General features: G+C 58.1%; 1 protein-coding gene across 3 annotated transcripts in view; it reads right to left on the reverse strand.

Moving 5' to 3' along the window:
• SHISAL1 (shisa like 1) overlaps positions 1-13,146 on the reverse strand; it is a gene marked incomplete at its 3' end in the record, with an annotated part of 72,581 nt that extends 59,435 nt beyond the window's left edge. For 2 of the 3 annotated variants that reach the window (XM_082666870.1, XM_082666868.1), the window contains exon 1: positions 12,862-12,914. Of the gene's footprint in view, positions 1-12,861; positions 12,915-13,071 lie in introns of those variants that run through there. The other variant, XM_082666869.1, reaches the window with a different exon arrangement.
• Positions 13,147-24,931: the final 11,785 nt, after the last annotated feature.

Consider the following 24,931-nt stretch of genomic DNA (forward strand, 5'->3'; position numbering starts at 1 on the left):
GCCTCCTCCTGCCCATCTCCACTCCTGGGAGCCCCGGCACCCCACATTTGTTGCACCCCAAACTGAACTCCTCAGCCATCCTAGCCCATTGGGCTTTGCTGCCTCCCTCTGCCGGCCCCACCCTTAGCTGATGTCCCAGGAAGCGTGAGTGGCCGCCACCGGAGTGGAGTGAGGGGCAGGGGCCAGGAGAGAGAGACACGGAAGACCCCTCTCCCGCGCGCCCCTTCAGGGGCGCTCCCTGAGTCCTCATCCTGGTCTCGGAGGACGGCAGTGTCATATGTCCTAGGAGACGGGAGGGAAGCCCAGCTCTCAGGCCCGAGGTCATCATGTCCAGGGGCTGTCAGGTGTCTGGTTAGAGGCTGGATTCTGGAATCAGACCAAACTGCTCTGAGCCATTTCACTGACATTTTTCTCTTCCTGTCTGCTGGCCCGTCTTCCCAGCCTGGGGCACCTCCCCAGCAAAGCCGGTAGCAGCCCGCACTCCCTCTGCTTTTGCTCTCTCCTCCCCACATTGGTGACCCATTCCAATTCTGACTTTACACTCTGGAAACAAAAGAATTGCTAAGAAATGTGCCTTCGGGCGGCGTTCAGAGAGGCCAGAGCCCTCTGACCGTCCCCCAGGTGGGCTCTGACACCTAAGACACTTAAGAGGGAGCAGGGAGCAAGGGGCTGAACACAGGCCCCTGATGGAGGGAAGTCCCCGCCCTCAGGCTGACAGCGCCCCTCCCAGCAGGGGTGGTCCCTGCTACTGGGGCAGAGGCTGGTGCCAGGATGAGCCTCTATCACTGGGTCCTACAGGGGCCAAACGCAGCTCCCGGGCCCATCATGGCAGGCTTCCTCCTTTGCAAAACTGAACATTGCTTATCATGCAGAGAAAATTGATAAATTTTATAGTGTAAGTTGACGTCTAGGTAAACAGTATTATGGAGGTCTAATTCGTGTGCCACTGTGGGGAATGCTGGCTCTAAAATTTCTGGGGAACGGAGAGGTAACATCAAAAAGCATTTACGGGAGAGCCCTGCCGACAGGAAACCGGATCAGAACTGGGGTGCGAGGGCGGGACTTCAAGGGGAGGTGGGTGCTAGGCCGGTGCCGGGCAGAGGGCGGCCAGAGAGAGGACAGAGAGTGCAGACAGGCTTGCAGGAGGGGACACGGTTGCCCTGTGACCCTGGGCACGCCACTTAGCCTCTCTGGGCCTCTCCCGGAAAGTGGGGTGCTCACCCCAGCCTCACGTGGGTGGTGTGAGATTAAATGAGATAGTAGAAGTGAAACCTGGCCCCCGAGCTGGGAGCTCAGTAGGTGCTCAGTAAACAGGGCTTCCATTCCCATCCTCTGACTGGCTGGGGGTTGGCTTAGAGCTGTCGCATATGCTGTCACATCCGTTCTCTTAGGTGAGTTGCACGTGATCCTGAGCAGTGGCCGGGGGAGGTTATTAGCCTCAGTTGAAGACGCGGAGGCTCAGAGAGGCTGTCGTTTCTGAGGGTCACACAGCTCAGACAGAGTAGACCTGGGACTAGCACCTGGGGCCCTAGAGTCTCAGCACAGGTTCCCCCCACTATGTCAAGCTGGCCTCGCCCAGCACAGTCTGCACATCCCCGGCATGGTTAAGGGTGGGCGCGAAGACATCTGGGGCTTGCAGGGCCCTCCGTGCTGTGGCATAACCCCCCTTCTCAGCTGGGGGCGACTTGCCCTGGACTGGGCTCCAGGGTGCAGACACAGAACCCAAACGAGAGTTAAGCAGTGTCTAATGACTGGGCTTCCACACAGTGGAAACAGGAGAATGAGACCATTCTTGAGCACTTACTGTGTGCTGTCCAGCCCCATGACAGGCATTTGACAAATATGGTCTCCTTTAATTTTCAAAAAAAGGGGGACGACCGCTCAGTTTGCAGATGAGACAACTAAGACTCAGAGAGGTTGTGTCACCTGCCCAAGGTCACACAGCTGCTGAGCTACTGGGACTTGGGCCCGAGCTGGTCTGGTTTCTAAGTCAAGGTTCTTTCTGGGCCTTAGGCTCTTGGCCTTGAGTATCTGGGGAAGGAGGGAGCTGCCACTGCCCCAAACTAAACCACTGGGAATTTCCCCCTCTCCCAATGCCTGGAGGAAAACAGAAGAGACCATTCTCTGGGGATGGGAATCTGTTGGTCTCATTTCCCACCAGCACTGGAGCCCTCCCCTTCCCCCCACCACCACCGCCCCGGCACTCAGGACTTCCCCAAAGGTCCAGCCCCTGGTTGAACTCCCTCTGGAACTCAATGCATCACAGCCCCCGGGGAGTCTGTTCCCTCTGGGGGACAATTCAGACTGGAAAGCGGAGAGGGGGGATCTGCACTGCTGCCCCCCTACCCTCCTCCCCAGTCCCCCTTGCTCAGGCCCCACACTGAACAAGCTTATTTTTTTATTTGTTTTGAACAAGCTTACTTTAAAATAATCAGCATTTGGCCCCAGTGGTGAAAGACCCCTCAGGAGTTGTGTCGGCAGGAAAAGAAAGCATCCTTGGAGGGGAGGTCCTGCCTCCTGGCTCTCAGACCTGGTTCCTGGCCCCAGGGATGGTGGGGGGCTACATCCAGGTCTTGGGGTCGCAGCTCTGGTTCCAATCCCACCTCCACCACTAACAAACTGGTGGCCATGAGCTGGTCACTTCATTCAAAGCCTCTGTTCCTCCCTCCCTCTCTTCCATCCATCATTCAGGCAGGAAACCTACTAGGTGCCAGTCCCAGCTCTAGGCCCTGAGGATACAGGAGTGAACCAGACACACCCGGTCCTTGGCATGGAGACGCCTTGGTCTGCCTTTTTGGTACGTCCATGTCTGAGGCCCCTGCAGACTGCTGGCTCCCCGAGGCTGCAGCCGGGGAGGACGTCCCTCCGAGACCCCTGGCGGCCCAGCCCAGCACTGGGCAGGGGGTAGGAGGGGGCCAGGGAAGCGGCGGAGCGGGCGGTGAGGGGGTGAAAGGCCCCGGCCATGGCCTCGGACAGTCTACGAATAAACTCCAGCTCATCGCTCTTCCCAACTGAGATAGAAAATAGCTTTCACACTATATTTTCTGATTTTTTTTTTCACTTCACTGCTTCTAAATTGATCCAGAACAGATTGTCCAATTGTTTAAATTTCAGGAGAAAAATCTCCTAATCTTTCCCTAGTCCTGCCCAGAATTCTGCCTGGCCCCAGCCCTCCCCCAGAGACCCCACTCCTCGGCCAGCCCCCAGCTGGATGTCCGGGGCTGACCTGGACTTGCCCGCTGGCCTATGGACTTGTAGGTGATAGACAGGGGCTCACCCGGGATAGGCGGGTCTGCATTCCCAGATGGTGCTCATGCCTGGACCCACTGGAAAGAAAGGCTTTGTTTTCCCAGGAAGGACCAAACTTGCCCAACACTGTAAGGCATTGGAGCCACACAGGAGCCTGGTGGCCCAGGTGGAATGAGAGGCTGCCACCTGCCTCCTCTCCTATCAGGAAAGTACTCTGGGTGCCTGGATGAGCCACACAATATAAGCAACTGTGAAGTGCTGTCATTATTCCTATTGACTATGGCAGCAGGGCAAACAGGTGTCATCTTGGGTGCCTACAGGATCGACTGGTTGGGACTGCCTGGGGGGCTGGGCCGAGGCACATCCTGACTCGATGCTGTGATGGATTGATTAGCAATGTCTGCCCTAGGCACAGCAGTGGCTGGTGGTGGTACACAAGCCACATATCTGCCATCCTGCATCTACAGAGTCAAGTCCAAACTCCCTAACTAGCCAGAGTCCTTGGAGATCAAGCCACTGCCGACTTCTACAGCCTCACCTCCACAGCTTTCCACAAATACCATGGGACAGCCATGCTATCCAGAAGTTTCTCAAACCTCTTCCTCTGGGCTCCATATGCATTGTTTCCTCTACCTCAAGATCACCCCACCCCTTGCCTATCGGCCTGGTCGACTCATCCTCCATCTCCTTGGGTGCCACCTCCTCTGACAAGTCCTCCTTGATGTCTGGCCCCTTTTCCCCAGGGAGAGTCCCTGCCCTGTCCTCCTGTTCTCACCCACATCGGTGCGATCCCTTACGTGGGACTTGAACCCGGGCAGAAGAGCCTTCCTGCGGACTTGGAGCCCCACCAGGGCAAGCCCTGGGTGCAGTCTTTGGAGGGAATGATCACATGACACATACCCAGGCTAATGGCTTGGCCGCTCCTGTCTGACAGCCAGCCCCTTTGGAGGAGGCCACAGGCGGCAGCAGAAACCAGACTCCAGATGTTAAGGACCCCACTGCCCTCAAGCTCCAGGCCCAGACGACGCTGGGGCAGCCTCAGTGCAGACCCTCACTGGCTCCTGCCAGGCCCCGCCCGTCCTTAGGGGCTCGCTACCCCATGTCTCTCTCCGCCAAAGAGAAGGAATTCAAATAACAGTGACAAATGAGTGGGGACGCGTGGAGGGCTCCCTCCTGGAGCGCTTTGCCTCCGTGACCCTCACTGGACGCGTTGCAGGAGGGCCTGCGGTGGACCCACGTTGCAGAGGAGGAAACTGAGGCAGAGAGGACGGAGGTGGCTGGGCAACGCCACCCACATGTGAAGGGGTGGGCACAGGAGTGTGGTGACCCGTACCCCCACGCATGCGCCCTCCTGACCACTGAGGGCACTCTGCCTTCCCCCCACCCCACGTGAGAAGATCCAAGTCCTGGCTTTGCTACTTAGCAGCTGTGTGCCCCTGGGGAAGCCATAGCCCTTCTCTGAGCCTTGGGTGGGACAGCAATCCATCCTTGCTCAGGTATGTTCTGAGAATTAAAGCAGGCAGTGTTTGTAAAGCACCCAGGAAAGGGCTCGGTGTAGACGGGAGGAGCTCTCAGCAGCTCAGGGCTCTGGGGACCCTTGGGCCCAGCACCCCATCCCTGGGGCCGTTCCGTGGCCTCAGCAGATTGGAGGTGCCCTCCGCCCTCACTCCTTCCCCGACTCCGTGCCTGGAGCCCCCTTGGGAAGGAATCAGATGGCCCACAGGCTGGTGGTCCACACTGCCTGCACCATGCCCGTCCCCAGCTCCAGAACCTCCCTGCAACCTGCCGTCTGCCGCGTGGAGCCCAAACATCTCCTCTGACTTCCCGTGCACCTTTACAGATCACAAACCACGCTCAGTGCGTGGTCTTTGCACATCACCGTCCCCCCAGAGGAAGACAGCCTTCTCCCGTATTATGGAGGAAGAAAGAGAGGTTCAGATAAGCCCTGGAACTTCCCTGCCCTGAAGGGGAGGAGGTCACAGTCTGAATGCAGCTCCTTCTTGCACCAAAACCGCACTGTCAGGGACACCAAGCAACCTGGGGCCCCAGACTCGGGTCACCAACCCTGGTGCCTGGAAGTGGGGGAGAAGCTCATGCAGAGAAGAGAGATCATATCTGGCTAAAAACTCACTCCATCTCATGGCTCATGGCCCTCAAAGAGAAGCCTCTGCCCCCGTCCCTGGGCGCCTTCCAGAGCTTCCCCGAACTTAGGCTTTTGAAGTTTCCTGACAGCCATCACTCACTCACTCACTCATTCATTTACTTACCCATCCATCCATCCACCCATCTATCCATCAGTCCATCCCTTCATTCACAGACCCGTCTGAAGCATGCCTGAGCTAGAAGCTGGCTACAGAGCTAAACCAGGAACAAGGTGGTCTCTACCCTTTGAGGACAGAGAAAAACTCCACTGCTTCTGTGCCCACTGGGTGTTTCTGTTATTAAATGTGGTGATAATGCTAACAGTATTATTTACTGAGCACTTACTATGTGCCAGGCTCTACACCAAACACGTTCCTTGAATCAACTCTTTTAATTCCTGCAAGAACCCTGCGAGGTAAGTGCTATCCCCATTTTTAGAGGAAGAAACTGAGGCTCAGAGAGGTCACATAACTTGCCTAAGGTCACACAGCTATTAGCGGTGGAAACTGGGATTCAAATCCTGATAGCCCCTTTCAGAACTCAGGGATAAGATAATAAATAATGGTTATCACTGTAATTGATCCAGGGGCCTGGAATGTCACAGTCCTTACCTTTAATCCTCAAAATCACCCTTGTAAGTTATTATTATTATTATCAGCTTTCTCAAGCGGATTTAAAAAATTAGGATACTGAGGCTCAGAGAGTGAGATAAGCAGCCCAGCACCGGCCACAGGTAGGGGGTGGAGCTGGTGTGTGAAAACAGGCAGGTGAGATCCAGAGCTGGCTCCCTTGCCGCCCTGCTCTGTGGTTGCCATGGCACTGGGCAGGCACCAGAGCGGTCTAACGGTTCACTTGATTCATGTCCTCACTCAGTCCACAGGCAGTCTTGGAATCCCCTGCGCGGGGGATTCCCAGATGATCGGGTCTGGTTCCTGCCGGGCTGCTTCCCCGAAGGGCTGGGGCAATGCTGGCAGAGTAACAGTTAATAAGGTGAGACTACAAAGAGCTGACCTGTCTTTGAATAGACACGATGCACTAAGGAAGCTGCAAATTCCTCTTACCCGGTTCGTGCAATAAGCCGTTTCCCAGATGAGGAAACTGAGGCTCACAGGTTATGTAACTCGACCAGGGTCACAGAGTTAGGAACAAGCAGAGGGGGAGACATGTCCAGGGTGGATCCGAGGCTGCTCCCCCACGATCTGCGCCAGGAGCTTCCCTGCAGCTCTGCTTCTCGCCCTGACGATGGGCCTCAGCTCAGAGGCTCTGCTCATTCCCCAAAGGCCTCATGGTCCCAGGGATCAGATTCCGGGCAGCGACACCCAGGTGATGCCATATTCCCGATCTGCTCCCGGAAAAATCTAAACAGAGCCCTTCAGAAGCAAGCCCATGGGAGGGCGTGCTGTCCTCCCACTGAGCTGAAGGCTGGACTCCGCTGGCCAGGCCTCCGGGGCTCGGTGAGGATGCCAGGCTTCCCGCAAATGGGTAGAGAGAGGCTCCGTCCCCCGATTTTCTGGATGCAGAGACCGAGCCCGGCAGCTCTGGCACGGACATTCTGGGACCCCTGTCCGGAAACCCAGCCTGGGCTGTAGCCGAGAAGGAGAAGCAGGGCTCAGGTGGAGGGAGAAAGGGGATCTTCCAGACTTTGGTATGACTGTCTGTAATTCTTTAATTGTTAGAACTTCCCTTTAGCAGATTACGATACTGATACTTGCTCTGCTGTCCCCAGAGAGCCCATCTGACCCAGAGCCTTGGGCTTCAGAGCTCTGGCTGGGACCCCGGCCACCTGCTTCCCCTCTCTGGGCTGTTCTCCTTAGGGAAAGGGAGACTTGGAGGTTGGCCTTGGGGTTGCCTGAGGGTGCTGGAAGATAATGGACAAGAAAGGGCTTTGCAATAAAGGAACTGCAAACTTTAAAATCTGAAGATGCCCTTGGGAGGCCATGCCTGTCTGAGACCCACTGAAGACTTTCCTCAGGCTGCTCCTCTGCCTGAATGCCCTCTGTCCACTTCTGCCTGGCACACGCCTATCTACGCTTCAAGACTCAAACCTAAAGTTACCTCCTCCAGGAAGCCCTCCCTGACCTGACCTCAGGCAGGGTGGGACCTTGCAGATGACTGTTTTTCTTCTGTTCTCCTGCCCCCAACAAATACACCGCAAAACCCACCAGGGCAGGGTCCTGTTTTAATTGTCTCTTGTCCCCGGAGCCTGGCACTATGTCTGGCACAGGGTGGGTGCCCCGGAAATGTGGAATGAGCCAACGCTTAAATGCGTTTTCTGTTGGTCTATAAATCCAGCTGCACATGGACGATTCTCCCGACAAAGGCAAGGAACTCAAAGTGAAAGCGAATCACCATCGGCTCGGTAACCTGCTCAGGGAGCCGCGGAGGAAATTACGGCGCCGGATTACGGAAGGAATTGGCCTTTATTTTTCATTTGTGCCAATATCTAAGAAAGCGGCACTTTATTTTCAGCCCATCGTGTGCCGAGGAGCTTCAGACCTGGCACAGGAGACAAACTTTCCCAGCCCCGCTTCCCAATGCAAATCTCGCAGCCTCAGCGCGGCGGACGTCTCCGCCCTCCGCCGGGCGTTTCTCAGACGCTTGCCAGGAAGGAATAATCAGATTATGTAGCTGGGTTTTAAAAGATCACGGTTTGTCTCATTTTCCAGGGAAGTGTGAACCAAAAAAAAAAAAAACAGAAAAAAAAATGTTTGCCCCTCCCAGGGTCCTGTTAAGAGATTCCAGAACTTAATGCAGTGTTAAATTGGTGTAATTCGGGAAACTCATGCATTATTTCTTAATTTCTTAAAGGCGAGTTTGCACGCATCTGCTGGGGTAGGTGTGCATGCAGACAGATGGGCGGTGACGGGAGTGTGTGCCCCAGACAGGGGAGGAAGGGGGCAGCCTGTCCAAAATACGCCAAAAGGGAACGCTCCATTCATGTCTGATGGCCGGAAATACGGGACAGGAGGCATTTGCACTTCATCCCTCGACTTCTGCTTTTCCGCTTGGATGGTCAGGGAGGGAGAGATTCCGAAGCCTCTTCCTGATGGGAGAGCCTTGGGGTTTTCAGGGCAAATTTCACCATCCAAGGAGCTGTTTACACCCCTCCCCCACCCTGGGCAGCGGCTTCAGCGGCTCTGGCTGACACCCGGGTCTGCATCGTGTCATGAACATCCTTGGCCTTCGAGGACGCCCAGTTCACTGTGAACTTGAGCATATGCCACCAGCCCGCTCTGGGCCTCTGTGTCCCCAACCGTACATGGGTAAGCGGACAAGCTTCTAGCTCCCTATCAGGCCCCTAAGCAGCAGCTCTTCGGGCTTCCCACCATCACGGCACAGCACAGCACAGGGGCCTCGGAGATGCTGGGGTCCTTGACTCTATCTGCCCCTCCCCCCAGCTACAGGATGTGGAGTGTGGAGGCCCTCACACCGAAGATTCTGCCAGCCCCTTTCCCACCACCACCTTCATGAAACCCACTAGACAGGCACCAAGTCTCTGCATTGCTGAACGGGAAAACCCAGGCTCAGAGGGCAAGGGCTTTGCTGGAGAGTGGTAACACCGGGATGCCCAGAGGAGGCCCTCCAGAAGATTCCCAACCCGCTCACAGCTAAGGGGGAAAAGGAAGGAGCAGCCCGTCACAAGTGGGCCAAGCTGGCGTGTGGGAGGGGGTACGCTAGCAGAGCCAGGGGTGCTGGGACAGCCACGGTCTCAGCTCAGAGTTATTTACTCACATAGTCAGTTGTCAAACAGATCCTGAGCCTTGGTCACGTCTAGGGGCGGGTTTGAGGGGTCTTGGGCTGTTCTTTACCTTTCTAGGGGGTCAACCATGGGCGTGTGTCAAGGAATGTGTGTGCTGGAGGAGCGAAGGCAGGGAAGGAAAAAAGGGAGGGGGGAGGGGGGAGGAGGAGACAGGACCTCTTCCCTGCCAGTCCCTGTGCGGGGCGAGACCGACACCAACAGAGTGGGTGACATCCGGCATTCCCAGGAGAGCGTGGCCCAGGGTGGGCAGGGCCCCTGGTCACCCTTCTCACTTTCACTGGCTCCAGACGTTCAGGACCCCACCTTACAGAAGACTGTTTAGGAAACAAGGCCCCGCAGTTCTTAGGGCTTGACTACTGCTTCAGTAACTTTTAGAAAGAGTGGCTGGGCTGGGAAAAGCCACTCTCGGAGAGCCGGAGATGGGCTCTGAGTTCATTCTAAGATCAATATGAATCTGTCGTGTGACTCAGCTGGGTCAAAGCTCAAGCAAGAGGCTGAATTTATAGAGGTAGAGCATCCCCAAGAAGGGAGGTGATATCTTTCATCTGAGCCTAACACGGGCCACGCTCTGGATCCGTCCAAAAGAGAAAAAACAGAACAATGAGTAGGATGTGGGATTCAGCAGACCCTGACCTGCAGCGGCTCACTGCACGGCGTCTGAAGAGCTACCATGGCTGCCATCAGGCACGGGCTGGGCTCCAGGTGGTGGAGTGCAGCGGTTAGGAGCGTGAGAATAGCTGGCTCATTTCTAGCCTCTCTGAGCCTGTTTTCTCAGCCGTACAACAGGATCGATCACGGCCAGCTCACAGGGTTGGTGTGAGGACTAAATGGGATGATGGGGTTCAGTGCCTGCCCCGCACGGCGCCTGGCACGTAGCAGGCCTCTGGGCCTTTGTGGTCGAGCGCAATCCTATTGCCGTGCAGGTGCGTCCTTAGGCTCATGCAGTGAAGTCGTTTATCACAGACTCGGACGGTTAAAGCAGCCTGACCTGATGTCCACTCGCTACTTTCCCCTCCTAGCAGCCAAGGGCCTGGCGGGGAGGCAGTCCTCTCCCCCCATGTGGCCGGAAGTGGGGAGCATCTTGCAAGGGCTGGGCCGATTGCCCCAGAGAGCTGGAAACCAGACTCTTCTCCTTCTCGCAAACCTCCCTCTTTTCACCCCAATCACAGGCTCCACCCACGGGCCATGGACGTGTCCAAGTGCTGAACTTGACCATCCGCCCCTCCTCCCTGCCCCACCCCCACTATCTAACCCACACCCAGGCTGGGTGGTGGTGGTGCCCAGATCTCCTGCCCTAGCCCTGCTCCAGCTGCACCACCTTCCCCTGCTCACTCCGGCTGCAGCCCCTCCCTGCCCCACCACGCCCCCCTCCAAGCCCCGCCCGCCGGTCCACAAGATGCCTCCCTCCCTGCCCCCTGTGGGCCCCCATCTTTGCCCGTGGAGGGTCTCTGCCCGGAACACTGCTGCTCCTCTCTTCTTCTGGCTGCTTCAGGCCTGCCTTCCGGACCAGGCTCCCCCAGCCCCGAACCCACCTCAGGCTCTCTGGGAAGATGCTCCCCACCTGCACCCCTGCCACTCAGCTTCCCCCAGGCAGGGCTCCAGCCGCACTGGCTTGTCGGGGGCTGTTTCCTTAAAAGCTTTCAAGAGCAGAGCTGATGCCCTTCCGCAGCAGGCAGGGGGCTCGCCGAGTTGGCTGAAGAAGGGGAGTGAGTGAAAGAATGAATAAATGGAGGGATGGATGGGTGACTGGGACCGAGGGAGTGGCTCTCTTCCGGTCTCCTGATCTCCCGATCTCCCTCGGGACAGGCCTCACTCCCTTTCTCTTTCACTCACAAAGGTCTAAGCAGCACTCGCCCTGCCCCCACCCATCCTGTCCAATCCAGCTGCCCCGATAAGTTCCAGGCTGGGGGCCTGGGAGAGCGGGGGTGGGGCGCGCGCGCGCGCGCGCGCGCGCACACACACACACACACACACACACACACACACACACACACACCACATGGCTCCAAGCCAATCTGCTCCCCCAGCTTCCCCATCATACCTCCCAGATGCCTGAGACAGAGTCAAGAATTCAGTGTGATTGGTGACAGTAAAGAAACAGGCAGAAACCCCTCCCTGGGGCTTTCAGCTGGAGCCATGAGGCGCTGGGGCTGCCTAGCTGCAGCGAACTTTCTGGCCACCTCTTGCTTCTGCTCCACATTCAACCCCCAGCCAGGACAGGCACAGCCAACAGCCTCTCTGGGGAGATGGATTCGCGCAGGGAGGTGTCCCACCCTGAGCTGTCACAGGTCTAGGGGATGGTGGGGGACTGACCCCCAATCCCGGGCCACCCTGACCAGCATGGGTATTGTCCTGGCTGACACCAAGGACCAAGGCTGGGCTGCCTGTTTCCCCACCACCTTCAGACCACCTGACAGGTGAGGGAACAGGGGGTGACGGAGGAGCTCCCCTAAGCCTGGTCTGAACGCAGCTTGCTGGCTCAACAGTATTTCAATCGCAGCCCGGAGTGAAATTCACAGGACGACCGTGACTCCAGACACCCTGGGGTCCAGGCCCTCATTCCACAGACTTGGAAACAGGCATCTGCCTAGGGTCACACCGTCAGAACTCACAGAGCTTTCCTGGCGTGGCCTCGCAGCAACCTTCAGCGGTGGGAATGGCGCCCATGCTACTTTACAGATGGGAAAACAGAGGCTCAGAGAGGTCAAGCGCCTTGCCCAAGGTCACACAGCGGGGGAGAGGGGGCTGGAGGCCGCCGGCTGTGATTCCTGGTGCAAGGCACTTTCTGCTCTTCCCATCCCGGCCTGGGCTCCCCGGGCTCCCTTGGGCGGGAGGAGCCGTCACTAAGGCAAGGGATCAGAGAGGCCGAGAGAGGCAGGGGAGACACCAGAGGCCCACAGACACACTCCCACGGCAGATTATATAACTCCCCTGCCCAGCCCCACCGCCCCAGGGCTGCCACCCCGGCAACGGCACAGGGCACCAGACCCAGACGGACGGCCCTGACCCACCAGCCGGCATCAGTTCTCTCTAAAGAGATGACAGTTGGAGGCGCCGGGACGCGCTGGCTTTTTTTTCCCTCCTTTCTGGTTTCCTCTGGCTGAGTAACAAATACTAATACTAACAATGATAATAATAATTAGAATAAATATAACCTGAAGACGCTTGGGGTCTCGTTGCCATGGCAACCGCTGGAGCTAAGGCACTTCGGAGGCCGCCGCCAGGCCACCCGGCCCCAGGCGCGGGATCAATATTGATTCGGCCCCGGGAGGCGGCGGCGGCTCCCCTGGGGCCCCGCGGCGGCTGGGGAGCGAGGGGCAAGCACTTGGAGGGGTCTTCCTGGTAGCCCGCGCCGCCCAGCTGGGACCCCCGGAACCAGTCGGGTCCCCAGCGTGGCTCCGGAACCCTGCCCGGCGCGCGCGGAGCTCCCGGTTCGCTCAGCTCCAGGACTGGTCCTCGGACGCCGGTCCCCACCTCGGACGCGGATGCCGGTCCCAGCTGCCGCGTCCCTGCACGGTGCGCCCTGGACTGGTCCTCGGACCCGGGCCCGGTCCTCTCCAAGGTCCAGAGACCCCGACCTTGGCGAGCCCTGGCGCGGACCGCAATGCCAGGGCACCGGCTGCCCGACAAGGCTCCTGCCCCCAGAGTCTTCCCCGGGCGTACCCCGTCCCTTTCCACAGCACCCCTGACCCCCGATGCACCGAACTCACCTCTCCCAGCGGGCCCACCTCTCCCCGCCCCGGGCGCCCGCACACCTTCTCGGAAGCCGGGGCGCCGAAGACCCGCCCCCCACTGGCCGGGACCCTCCTCCGCCAGGAGCTCCGCCCCGACCCCTTTCCCCAACCCCTGCGCCCGGACCCTGGCCCGGCGCTCCCCTCCCCCGCGCGGTCCCCGCCCGGCCCGCCCGGGGAGCCGCTCACCTTGTGCCCGCCGCCCGCTCGCTCCTTGCTCCGCCGCCGGGAGCCGGCGCCCGCGGGGCTGAAGCCGCCTACCGGGGCGCGGGGCCGCTCACGCCCCCGCGGTGCCCCAGCCGCCGCCGCAACAGTTGTCCCAGCTCCGGGGGCTGCGGGGCCGCGAGGACTCGGGGCTCCGGGGCCGGCGCCGGGAGAGCGCCCGCTCTTAGGCGCGCGGGGCGCGGGCTCGGGCTGGCGCTCCGGCTCGCGGACCGGCCGCCGGCCGCATGCCCCGCCGGCCGCCCCGCCAAGCGCCCGCCGCTACTGGGCGGCCCGCGCCGCCCGCCAGCCCGCCGGCCCCGAGCCCCGCGCCGCGCCCGCCGCCGCCGCCGCGCTCATGCTCGCCGGCCCCGCGCTCGCCGCCGCAGCCGCGGTGCCCACTTCACTCTTTGCCGCTCGCCGCTCGCCCTCTGCTGCCCCCTCTCCCGGCTCGCGGCGCCCGGCCGTCCTGCCCTCGCCGCCGCCGCGCCGCGCTCCCTCCCCAGCGCCCGCGGCGCCCTCCTCCCTCTCCCTCCCTCCCTCTCTCTTTCTCTTCTCTCCCTCTCCCTCTCTCTCTCGCCCTCCTCTTCTCATTTTTTTCTTTCGCAATCTCTTTCTCCCCTCTCGCGCGCTCTCTCCCCGTGTGTGTTGTCTTCGTTTTTTCCCTTTTGCAATCTCTTCCTTCCTTTCTTTTGTGCTCCACTCTCTTCTCACTTTCTTTCCTTCCCCCCACTCCTTTCCTTCCTTTCTACTTTTCCTTTCCTTTTCCCCTCTCCTCCCTCTTTTCCTCCTGTTCCTTCCCTTTCTGCTTTCTCTCCTCCTCCCGGCACCCCATCTCTGATTCTCTGTCTCCCCAGCCCCACCGCACGAGCTCACCTGCCTCCTCTCTGGCGGCTCCCCAGCCTTCGGCCAGGCCCGGCTGCTGGGAGGCGGGCTCCCCCAGCCCCTCCCTGCGGGAACACCAGACCCGCTCCAGCCAGGTGGCCGCTGTCCTGCCAGCCCCTCCTGCCGCCCCTCCCGCAGCCTGCCACTGGAGGGCCCCACCTGCAGTGCCCCTCCCCCTGCGGTGCTAAGCAAGACATTCCTTCCAGCCAGCCCCCCCCCACCCCGCCACCGCGGGAGGTGGTCAAAGTCAGGGTCAGGCGGAGGTGGTCCATGGCAGGGTCAGACTTGGGCAGGAGAATCCTTCACATCAGACAAGGTCTTCTGTGCAGTTTTCAATGAGAAAACCCGACTTCCCCAGGCGGTGGTACCCCTCTCCTGCTCCGGGCCCCCTTCTCTCCACCTCTCCTCCCCAGCAGCCCACCCCCACCCCCATTTCACCCCTCACCTGCAGGACAACCCCGTGCTGGACTCACTGTGTGGCCTGGGGCCAGTGAGCCAACCTCACTAAGCCTCAGTTTCCCCACCTTCACCCCCACCTGTCCCTGGCCCAGTGACCTCTGGTGGTAAAGAAGTACATGTGGGGGGACATTGCAGCCTCTTCAAAGGCCCCGCAGAGGGAGGGGACGGCAATGAGGATGGTTTATGTCGTGCAGGGTTAGGGAGCGTGGTCTTGAGTGCTCCGGAAGGCAGGTTGATCCCAGCGGGGCAGACTCTGTGTCTCCCACGTCATTGGATCTGGCGCCATTTTTACAGATGTTGATTGAACCTCCCCGGAAACTAGGCTGAGCCCTTCATACACCTTATTTTACTTAGATCTCACCACAGTGCTGGGGAGTGTCTTCCCCGTTTTACAGGTAAGGCAACTGAGGCTCAGAGAGGTTAGAGCACCTGCCCTGAGCCACACAGCCGCCAAGGGACAGAACCAGGGCTCCAGCCCAGATGCCCCCGACTTCCAGGCCCAGGCTCCCCACCTGTGACAGTTTTCTTCCCTAAAGAGATCTCAGTAGCGTCTCCCTCACAAGACGTTTCGCAGATTAGATGAGGCAGGATATCTGAAGCACTTCACCCAGCTTCTGCAAACCCTCCCAAGAGTGGGGAACCTGATCATCCCACGGGATGATAGAAACCAAGGACCAAGGGGGCTAAGAAACAGACCGAAGGGCCCAGTGCTGGAGGCGGGTGGGGCTGGGTTGGGAGCTGGCCATCCTCTGCGCTAGGCTGGGCTGCGCTCCGTGCGCTCCCAGGGCCCTGTACCTTCCCTTCCCTACAGGCAGGCTCCCCAACCTCGGACAAAGCCACTTTGCCTCCCTGTGCCTCCGTTTCCTCATCTGCAAAACTGAAATGATTCCACTCACCCCAGAGTCAGCATGAAGATTAAACAAGAGGCTGTATCAAACAGAAGACGGTCCTGTTGATTTTCCCAAATAAATGAGGGCCTTGATCTGCAGGAGTGGCCCTTCCGTCCTTCCAGGAGGTGGTAGAGTGGGCAGCAGGCTTTGGAACTGGTCGGACTTAGGGTTGAATCTCAGCCTGGCCATTCACCAGCTGTGTAACCTTGGGCAAGTTCGCTTCTCCCAACCCCTGTGCACTGGTTTCCTGGGGCTGCCATAACCAACATTCGCAAACTTGTGGCTTAAAACAGCATATGTTTATTCTCTTACAGTTCTGGAGGCCAGAAATCCCCAAATCATTTTCACTGGGCTGAAGGTGTGGACAGGGCCGCCTCCCTGGGAGGTGCTCGGGGAGAATTCTTCCAGCTCCTGGTGGCTGCCGCCATCCTTGGCTTGTGGCCGCGTCACGCCAGCCTTCAAGGCCAGCATCTTCCCACCTCTGTCTGCCCCGTCTTCACGTGGCTGCGCCCCTGTGTGTGTCAGAGCCCCTCTGCTCCCTCTCAGGACACTTGTGATGGCATTTAAGGCCCACGGATAATCCAGGATAATGTCTCATCTCAAGATCCTGACCTTAATCAAATCTACAAAGCTCCTTTCTTGTTGCCACATACGATAAGGTCCCCAGATTCCGGGGACTAGGACGGGGGTCTCTTTTGGGGTGGGGGGCATCTTCAGCCTCCCACACTCTGTGCATCTGCGATCAGGGCAGCTTGGGCTGGTAGGGCCGCTGGGAGAATCAGCAGAGACTAGCATGAAGACTAGCCTACGTGGACCCATTCAACAAACATGTGTGTCTCCACTCTGGTCGGGGCTGGGGGAGAGGTGAAGGGGGTCGGGGCTGTGCAGGTAATTACCCAGACCGCGTGGGAAACGTTGCCCCCATTTCTGAGCACCTACTGTGAGTCGAGGTGGCGGGGTGCTCCGCGCTCTGTCGCCTTTAATCCCTTCCCTATTTACTATGTCTCTGCCTTCGGGAGGCCTGCTCCCCCGCAAATGCTTCCCCCCCCGCACTCCCCCCCCCCCCCCCGCCCCGGGGCGGGCTGGCGGCCTGGAGGATGACTCATGCTCTCTCCCTCACTGCCGAGAGCAGCCTTTTCAAAGAGCTGGCTGGGGAGGGAGCTAAATTTAAAGCCAGGCTTCCCGAGAAGATCACCTGCCACGTCAAAGTTGCTGCCGTTTAATTAGAAGTTGGGGGCAGCGAGGTCCACGCCCGTGAGCCCCTTTGGGAAGAGGGGAGGGAGACTCTGGGATGGGCAGGGGGAGGGGCCACGACCAGCTGGCACCCTGCCTCTGCATCAGCATCCCCACCTCCCTCTGGGGAGCAGCCCTCCCCCTCCCAGGAGCCCCCCAAGTCCCTCCTTCTCCAACCCAAGACCTCAGGGTTCCAAGCCCCCATTTCCCTAATTCAAGACATAAGGAACTGGGGCTCCCCCGCCACCAAGTCACCCGTGGAGGATGTGGCCGAGCTGGAGTGTGAAGTGCTGGCCTGGCCTGGGGGCTCGTGTTCCGGGCCAGCTGGCCACTCGAGGAGGAAGTGGCTGAAGGTGGTGGGCAGGAGGCCTGGCTCTTTGAGCCTGTTTCCCTCTCAGTCCAAAGAGGCTGAGGTCCCCAGGCTGCGGCCGGCCGCCACTGGGAGGCATTAGCTACACCCCGTTTACCTGGGAGGAGACAGGCCCCTGGAGGAGCCCGACCCCAGCTGGGCCCCTGCTGCCCAGCCCTGCCCCTCTGAAGCTCGAGGCTTAGGTCACAGCCATCCTTATGCCCTTGCTGCTCCGGCTCTCCCAACTGGCCGTGGGAGCTACGTGTGGCAGCAAAGCCGCAGCCTCCCCGTGGCTGCAGGGCTGGGTCACGTGGGTGGCAGGGCATGCCAGTGGTTAGAACACTGGCTCTGGAGCCGGGCACGGAGCTGGCAGCCCACAGTGGCCCGGGCCGTGCTCTCCACCTCAGTCTGCTCTTCTGTGAGACGCTGTGGCTTTTGACTCTTCCAGTCCAGACACACAGGAGGTGCTCCGTGTGTGGAACCCGCTGCTACGGCTGCCTGTCGTCCTGGAGATCTGGGAGACGAGTAGGTCATCTGGTCCAGAAGCCTCCTTGACCAGACACACCCCGTTGACTCCAACCTGCGCTGGGCCAGGGGCTGTAAACTCACCGGGGTGGGGGGGGCCTCCTCCCGACTCCTGCCTGCCTCCCTCCTGGCCCTGGGTGTGAACTACCTACAGCCCTCCTGAGCCGGGAGGAAACGGGGCTTCCGTCTGCGCCCTGTCTGCATCAGAAAGGCGCGTGGCAGACCCAGTTCCAGGAGGGCCTCATCACCTTCCCCCTGCTGTTACTCCACTGTGGCAAAAGGGGTTTTGCAGATGTAATTAAGGTTATTCATCTGTTGATTAGTAAGATCAGGAGATAAGGAGATTATCTGGTGTGCCTAAGCCAATCACGGGAGGCCTTTGAAAGCAGAGACTTTTCTCCGCTGTCAGCAGAAAAGGAAGTCAAAGAGATGGCGGCCAAAGGAAGGATTTGACATCAGGGAGGCTGGCGCTGAGGTGGAGGGGTCTCAGGGCAGGGAGGTGAGAGCAGCCCCCAACCAACACCCAGGAAGAGACCAGGGGCCTCAGTCCTGCAACCACAGGAATTGCATTCTGCCAGCACCCTGAAGGAGCCTGGAGTCTCCCCAGATCCTCCCCTAAGAGCCCCGCTTGGCTGACGCCTTGATTTCCACCTCGTGAGACCCTAGGCAGAGACTCGCGGAGCCCGCCCTGACTCTGCCCCACGGAACGGTGAGATAATACATGGGCGCGGTTTTAAGCTGCTGAATTAGCTACAAGCCACAGAGAAACCAATATACCCAGCAACCGCTTGTGCCAATTCCTTTATTTTTAGGGGGCGAAGGTCTTTACGGCCCATCCCTCCCCCTGCAGACCCCTGGGCTGGTCTTTGTACTGTACAACCTGACTTAGCCGCCCCTCCGCCTGCAGACCTTCCATGGCTGCCCCTTCTCAGGGTGATGTCTGAGCCCCTGGTTTGGCATTCAAGGCCCCCTGTATTCTGAACCCTGTTCCCCCACGTCCCCACGAGTGGCCCTGCCCGACGTGTGCTGTTCAGAGAGCAGCCTGGGTCTCTCATCAGGCACATGTCAGGGATCATCACGGTTCCCCGTACTCAAGTTCAGCACCTACATGTTCCCAAGTGTTTCCGTTTCTTTAAATACATCCCCGATAGCTGCTTATGTGGATACTGGGGAGACGTCAGCCAATGTTCTACGCACAGTTGCAAATTCCACGTTTTAGAACATTCAAGACGGGGAAGAAAAGACACCGTTCTCATCAGTCTGGAGAGAGTTGACAGCAAGGGCCCTGCTACTTGCTTGGGGCAGCTGATTAAGGCAACAGAAATCAATCCCAGGGAAACGGCAAAACTCGGAAGACCCCACCCCCACCCCCTTTGCAGACCTGCCTGCCTCTGGACCCTAAGACTCAGAGCCTGCTGTGTGGACCAGGGTTCCTGGGAGCATGTCTGATGCAAAAGGGCAGCAGGAATTAGGAAGGCTTGGAGTGGAGGGGGTAGGGGGATGGGCACCCAATCACCCTTCCCAAGGCTGGAAAACAAGAAACCCCAGCGGACTCAGTGTGCCCTTGGCCTCCTGGAGCCTCAGTTTCCTCATCCGTACACTGTCACTGATAATAACCTCCACTCAGGTGGCACCAGGCTCTGGTCTCAGTCATAACAAGCCTATGGGGTAGGAGCCGGTATCCTATCTGTCACTGTAACAGTTTCGCAGGTGGTGATGCGCTGTGACCCCAGCGCCCGGGTTACAGGGGGAGCTGGTGACTGAGAGAGCCCTGGCTTCACAGCCCCTGGTTTTGAGTCCTGGCTCCCTGTGTGCCAGCTGGTGGCCTTGGGCAGATCGGTTCACCTCTCGAAGACCATTTCCTCATCGGAATTGGGATGACGCCGGCCTCAGTCTCCTGGCTTAGGGAGGCACAGCGCGAGGCTGATGGCAGAAGGCAGAGGAGTGCTTTTGGGGTGGAATGAGAGACCCCCCACCCTTACTTCCGGGGCACTCGCCCCCGCTCCAAACCTTCGAGGCATCAGCTTATAGGAACGGCGACAGCTCCATCCCCTGTGTCTATCCCGGGTTTGGATTCTGCCACAGCTGGCGGCGGCTCTCATGGCCTCCCTGCGTCTCCCCAGCCTCTCAAACCCAGCGCACAGATGATGAGAATTAATATGGTGCAAATTGGTAGGTTGAGCCAAGCACCCCGAGATGGAGGCCTAATTTCCACACAGCCCAGCCCTCCCCACGGGCAGCCGGGGAATAATAACAACAATGGTAATCAGGATAATTGGCGTAAGCAGAGCCTTTCAGTCACATGCCCTCCACACCCATGTACACCTTGAAAAGAATGCGGGGAGTCAGGGCAGGGATCTACCCTCATCTCAGAGCTGTAGGGCGGGGGCCCAGAGAGGTTGTGTGATGGACCTGAGGTCACACAGCTCGCGAGAGGCAGGAATCTGAGGACTCCAATGCCAGTGCTCTTTCTACTGCTCTGGAAGCCCCTTCTCAGAAGCCTCTGTCTAGGGGACTGGAGTGGGGGCTTTGCTCCAAAGATCAGTCATTTTAAATCCCCAAGGGCAGGGCAACCTAGACTACGGTAGGATTCGCAGCTTTGTAGCAATAAGGCCTTGGACAAGTTGCCTAACTTCTCTGGGATGAGGATCTACCTTTTCTCTCGAAAAAGATCAACCTTTTCTCCCACTCACTGGGTGCTCTGTGGCCCCCAGTGTCACTTGGGTGGTCTCCTTGAATCCCCACCACCGTCCCAGGAGCTGCTTCTATTTATTCCTGTTGACAGATGACAAACAGGCCCAGAGAGGTTAAGTGACTTGCCCAGGGTCACACAGCCAGGAGGTGGCAGAGCTAAGATTTGAACCTGGGTCTGTCCCTCCCCTGCCCGTGCTCCAGGCCCGTGCTCTTGACCTTGATGCAAGGAGGAACAGAGTTGAGGGCCCTGGAATGGGAGCACGTCCTGGCTGTGCTTCCCCATTTCTCAGTTTCCCCAGCTGCTCCGTTCTCACTGCCGGTCAGGCCCCTCTGGCTCAGAGAGCGTGAGGCCCTGGCAGACTCAGCCCAGCTCTGGCTCCTTGCAGATTTAGCCCAGCCGTAGGGAGGCAGGTTGTACGGGGTTTGACAGATCAGGCTCCCGTGGCTGGGGTCCCAGCTCCAAGCTTCTTTGATTTTGCTGAGCAGCCTCTCCCGATGCTGTAAACGGTTTGGCTCGGTCTCACAGAGCGACCTTTGTTATTGCAAAATCTCATGTTTCCACAGAACCCAGGGAAAGAGGAGCCTTTGGTGGTGGGTTCCGGCATCTGTCTGAATTCTATTCTGGTGAGGTTCCCAGCTGTGGGGAAGCCAGCCCCGGCCTGGGCCGCAGGGTGGAGCCCGTGGCCTTGGCCAGGTAGCCCCCGCCTGTCTGGCTGCCTGCCAGCTACAGCCTGTTCACCGGTCAACATCTGTGATGAATCAGAACCTCCAAAGGGCTACTCAGGGGCCTGACGGGAAGCGGCTGGAATAAGAATGAAGTGGGGGTGCCTTCGGCCCTGTCTGAGGTCTCCTCTGGCTGACCGGGGCCAGCCAAGCCCTGGTTCCATTGGAAGAGGGGAAAGGGAAAGGAAATTCCAGCTTTCAGAGCCTGGATTCAGGTACCTCGTGCCAGGCCTGGGGCTTTGCAAACATTTTCTCCTGAGCCCCACTGGCCCCCCAAAAGCAAGGCACTATTATTTTTGCCCCATTTCAGCTGAAGATAGGGAGGACCAGAGAGGTTAAATACCTTGCCCAGGGTCACACAGTGGGTAAGTGGAAGCTGCTGCCTGCCGTATGTTAGATTTCCAAGTTCAGAACCCTTTATACCATTTACATCACTTTCTTTTTTTTTTTTTTTTTTTTGTGGTACGCGGGCCTCTCACCGTCGTGGCCTCTCCTGTTGTGGAGAACAGGCTCCGGACGCACAGGCTCAGCGGCCATGGCTCAGGGGCCCAGCCGCTCCGCGACATGCAGGATCTTCACGGACCGGGGCACGAACCCATGTCCCCTGCATCGGCAGGCGGACTCTCAACCACTACGTCACCAGGGAAGCCCTACATCACTTTCTTGATCAGAGAAAATGTGGCCCCACTTTGGTGTCCAGGAGATGACTTTGTCTCAGCCCTCCCCATCTGAGACCCAGACCACGTGAGGGGCCAGGCCCTCTGCAGTCAGTTTTCCTCACATATTGCTCTAAGGCCTCCTCAGAGCACCATGCCTGGTACTGGAGCCTAGCCGAAGAGAGGATGGGCTGCTTTCTGCCCCCAGGGCATCATGGGAATATCCTGGCATACCACCTGCAGAGAGAGAACCCCAGAATCATGGCCTGCTGGAGCAACCTTCCAAGGTCAGCAGCATGAGCCCTAATTGCAGATAAGGAAACTGAGGCTCAGAGAGGTCCAGTGACTGGGCCAAGGTCACCTCGCACATTAAGCCTTCTCGCCACCTTAAGGTCCTATTTTAATGTGAAAATTACAAAATAAGCCCCAGCTTCAGGGTCAGACTCTTGGGTCTGCCTCGCATCAGAAGAAGTCACTTTCCCTCTCTGAGCCTCGATTTCCTCATCTTTGAAATGGGGGCAACAGTTCCTACCTTTCAGGGGCCCTGTGATACGTGGTCAGTTGAGGCCATATTAGTAAGTGCCTTAGCACAAAGCCTGGCACACAGTAGGGCCGCTACTTGGCTATCCCCACCACTACCCCGCTGGTAGCTAGTGCCTAGAGTCTGGTATTTACTGGTCATAATAACAGTTACTAGGTCTTAACCACCTAGTATGTGTGACTCACTACACTGCGCGCTTTGCATATTCAGCGTCGTGGAAATAACCACAACCAACGTCTTTGAGCCTCGTGTTGGGCACTGCTCTATGCATCTGACAAGCATCATATGGGCTAACGTGATGTGGGCTGTGGCCACGCCCATCTCACAGACAAAGAAACTGAGGCTGGAAGTAACTTACCCGAGACTCCTAAAACCCAGGTCTGCCTGACCCCCGAGCCCAGCTCTCAAACCTGGGCCAGAACCTCTGTCTGAAAAGCTGAGGTCTCGTCCTCCACCCAAAAGGGGACACCTGAGCTGGCTTGGGGAGGAAGGAGGAAGGAGGGTCATCGCCAAACCCAGTGGGGAGTGTGTGGGGCTGGATGTAGGTGGGCAACAGCTGCAGGTTGCAGGCTGCTGGGCACCACCCCAGAGGGAGAGTCCACGGGGCTGATGGTCCACAAATGCCCTTGGCCAAGGCCCCGCCCTGGTGGCATTCAGAGCAGGATGGGGTCGGTGCCGTGGACGCAGGGACCAATCTGTGTGGGCACTCTGCCCTTGATCATGCAGGCTCACACCTTTACCAGCCACCAGGTGTCTTGGTTTCGTCGGGCAGAGCCCCCCGAACCCTCCACCGGCAGCCCCTGAGCCGCTCCTCCCAGTATTCACTGGAGCTGCTGGTTCAAGCCTCACTGTCTCCTGCCTGGACGTGTGCAGTAGCCAACAGTCTCCCTGACTCTCCTCTCCCACCCAGTGGGCCATCCTCCAATGCGAGCCAAAGGGATCCACGTGGAACCCAAATCTGACAGCATTGCTCTGCTGTTCAAAGCCCTTCTACGGCTCCCTACTTGCCTCCAGATAAAGTCTGTCTTCCACCTGCCACTGAGCTCCATCTCCTGCCACAAGGGCACCCTAGGCTTGCTCTGCCTCCCTACTTTCCTGATCAGACCGTGCTCTCAGGTCAGCAGACCCCAGCTCTCTCTGTTTTCTCTTCCTGGACTGCCTGTCTTACTTCTTTTTATCTTTGAGGACCCAGGTCATTTGTCTCCTCCTCTTGGAAGCCTTCTCTGAGCCAGGCTGGATCTCTGCTTCCTCTGGGCTTCTCCACCCATCACAGCCCTGGCCACACTGAGTGACACTGTCTGTGCTTCTGTCACCACCAGGAGCTCCCTTAGGGCTGGCCTGGGTCTGACCCAGCTCCGTGTTGCCGACGCTGTCCACCACAGGGCCCAGCCCCGAGCGGGCCTCGGTGTGAGAAGTTGCATAAGTGGTTCTAACAGGCTCAGCCCAGGAGGCCAAGAACGACTGACTCTCTCTGCTCCTGCCAGGACACCCAGTGCCCAGTCTGGCCGCGTCGGCAACTTGGCGCCGATATTTTATTAATAAGCACATTTGGCCTTACGCCTTTCCTTCTCAGCTCTCTGAGCACCTCCCCACCCTTAATTAATTCTCCCCACACCCCATATAAGCTGCTCTTCCCACAGCAGATAATGATGTGTGAAGTCCTTTCCTTAAAGGTGCCTGGGATTCATTGCACAGTGTAATTAGAATCCTCTCTTCCGCATCTCCTGGGCCCTTCCCACTTCTACTCCTCCCTCCCCTGGGCCAGCAGGTGGTCTCAGAACCTTTGGGATGGAGTGTTAATTTATTATTGTTATTATAAAGCCATGCACGAGCTTGCTGTCTTAACAGCTTAGTTTTGTCATCAGAAAAAAATAACAAGATAATTTTTGAAGAGGCGAGGGGCAGGGAGTGGAGTGGAGTAGCACCGCAGCCTGGTTTGTGCAAAGCTAGCTGGGTGGACTGGTGTTGCCGAGGGCCCTGGCAAATCACAGTTTCAGGCAACTCCCCTTCCTCCAGGAAGACTCCCCTGATTAGTCCACTCACATTGGGTTTTTCTGCTTCCCTCTGGCCTTTAGAGCAGAGACCCTTGTTCTGATAGGTGATTGCTCTGTGTGGGCCTGCCCCTCCCAATGACACTGAGAGTCCTCGTGTAGGATTCAAGTTTCCATGTCTTTGCATCCTGGGAAATGAGCAGAGGACTGGGTATTCGGTGACCAGTACTTGTGATGCATTGAGGAATGTGGGAATGAGTGAAAAGATGGTGGGTGGGTGGATGGATGAATGGATAGATCAATAGATGGGTAGATAATGGGTAGGTGGGCGGGTAGATGGATAGATAATGGATGGATGGATGGATGAGTGGGTAGGTGGGCGGGTGGATGGATGGATGAGTGGGTAGGTGAGTGGATGGATGGATGGATGGATGGATGGATGGATGGATGGACGAATGGGTAGGTGGGTGGATGATGGGTGAGCGGGTTCATGGAAAGATGAATATGCAAGAAGATGGTTGGCTAGATGGAGAGCTTCACAGAGAGATGAATGAAGGGAGGGCTGGATGGACAGATGGATAAGTGAATGATGGGTGGATGGGTATATGTGGCTAGATGGGTTAACAGGTGAATGAAGGGTGGGTGAGTCTTTGGATAGACAATAACAACAATAATAATATTCTGCCCAGAGCTAATATTTTTTGCGGTTCCAGGAACTGTTCCAAGTATTTGTTCCAGGTATATTCATTAGCTCATTTAATGCTTGTAACTATCACTAGAGGGGAACGTGTGCTGGATTGGGAGATGAGGGATGCTTGAATGGGTGTTTTGGTGGGTAGACAGGCAGGCAGGTGCCGGGCTGGTGTGTGTTTGTGATGAGAGGTGGGCAGGAGCTCAGTCAA

This window comes from Grampus griseus, assembly GCF_964374135.1.
Source record: "Grampus griseus genome assembly, chromosome: 11".
Classification (NCBI taxonomy): domain Eukaryota; kingdom Metazoa; phylum Chordata; class Mammalia; order Artiodactyla; family Delphinidae; genus Grampus; species Grampus griseus.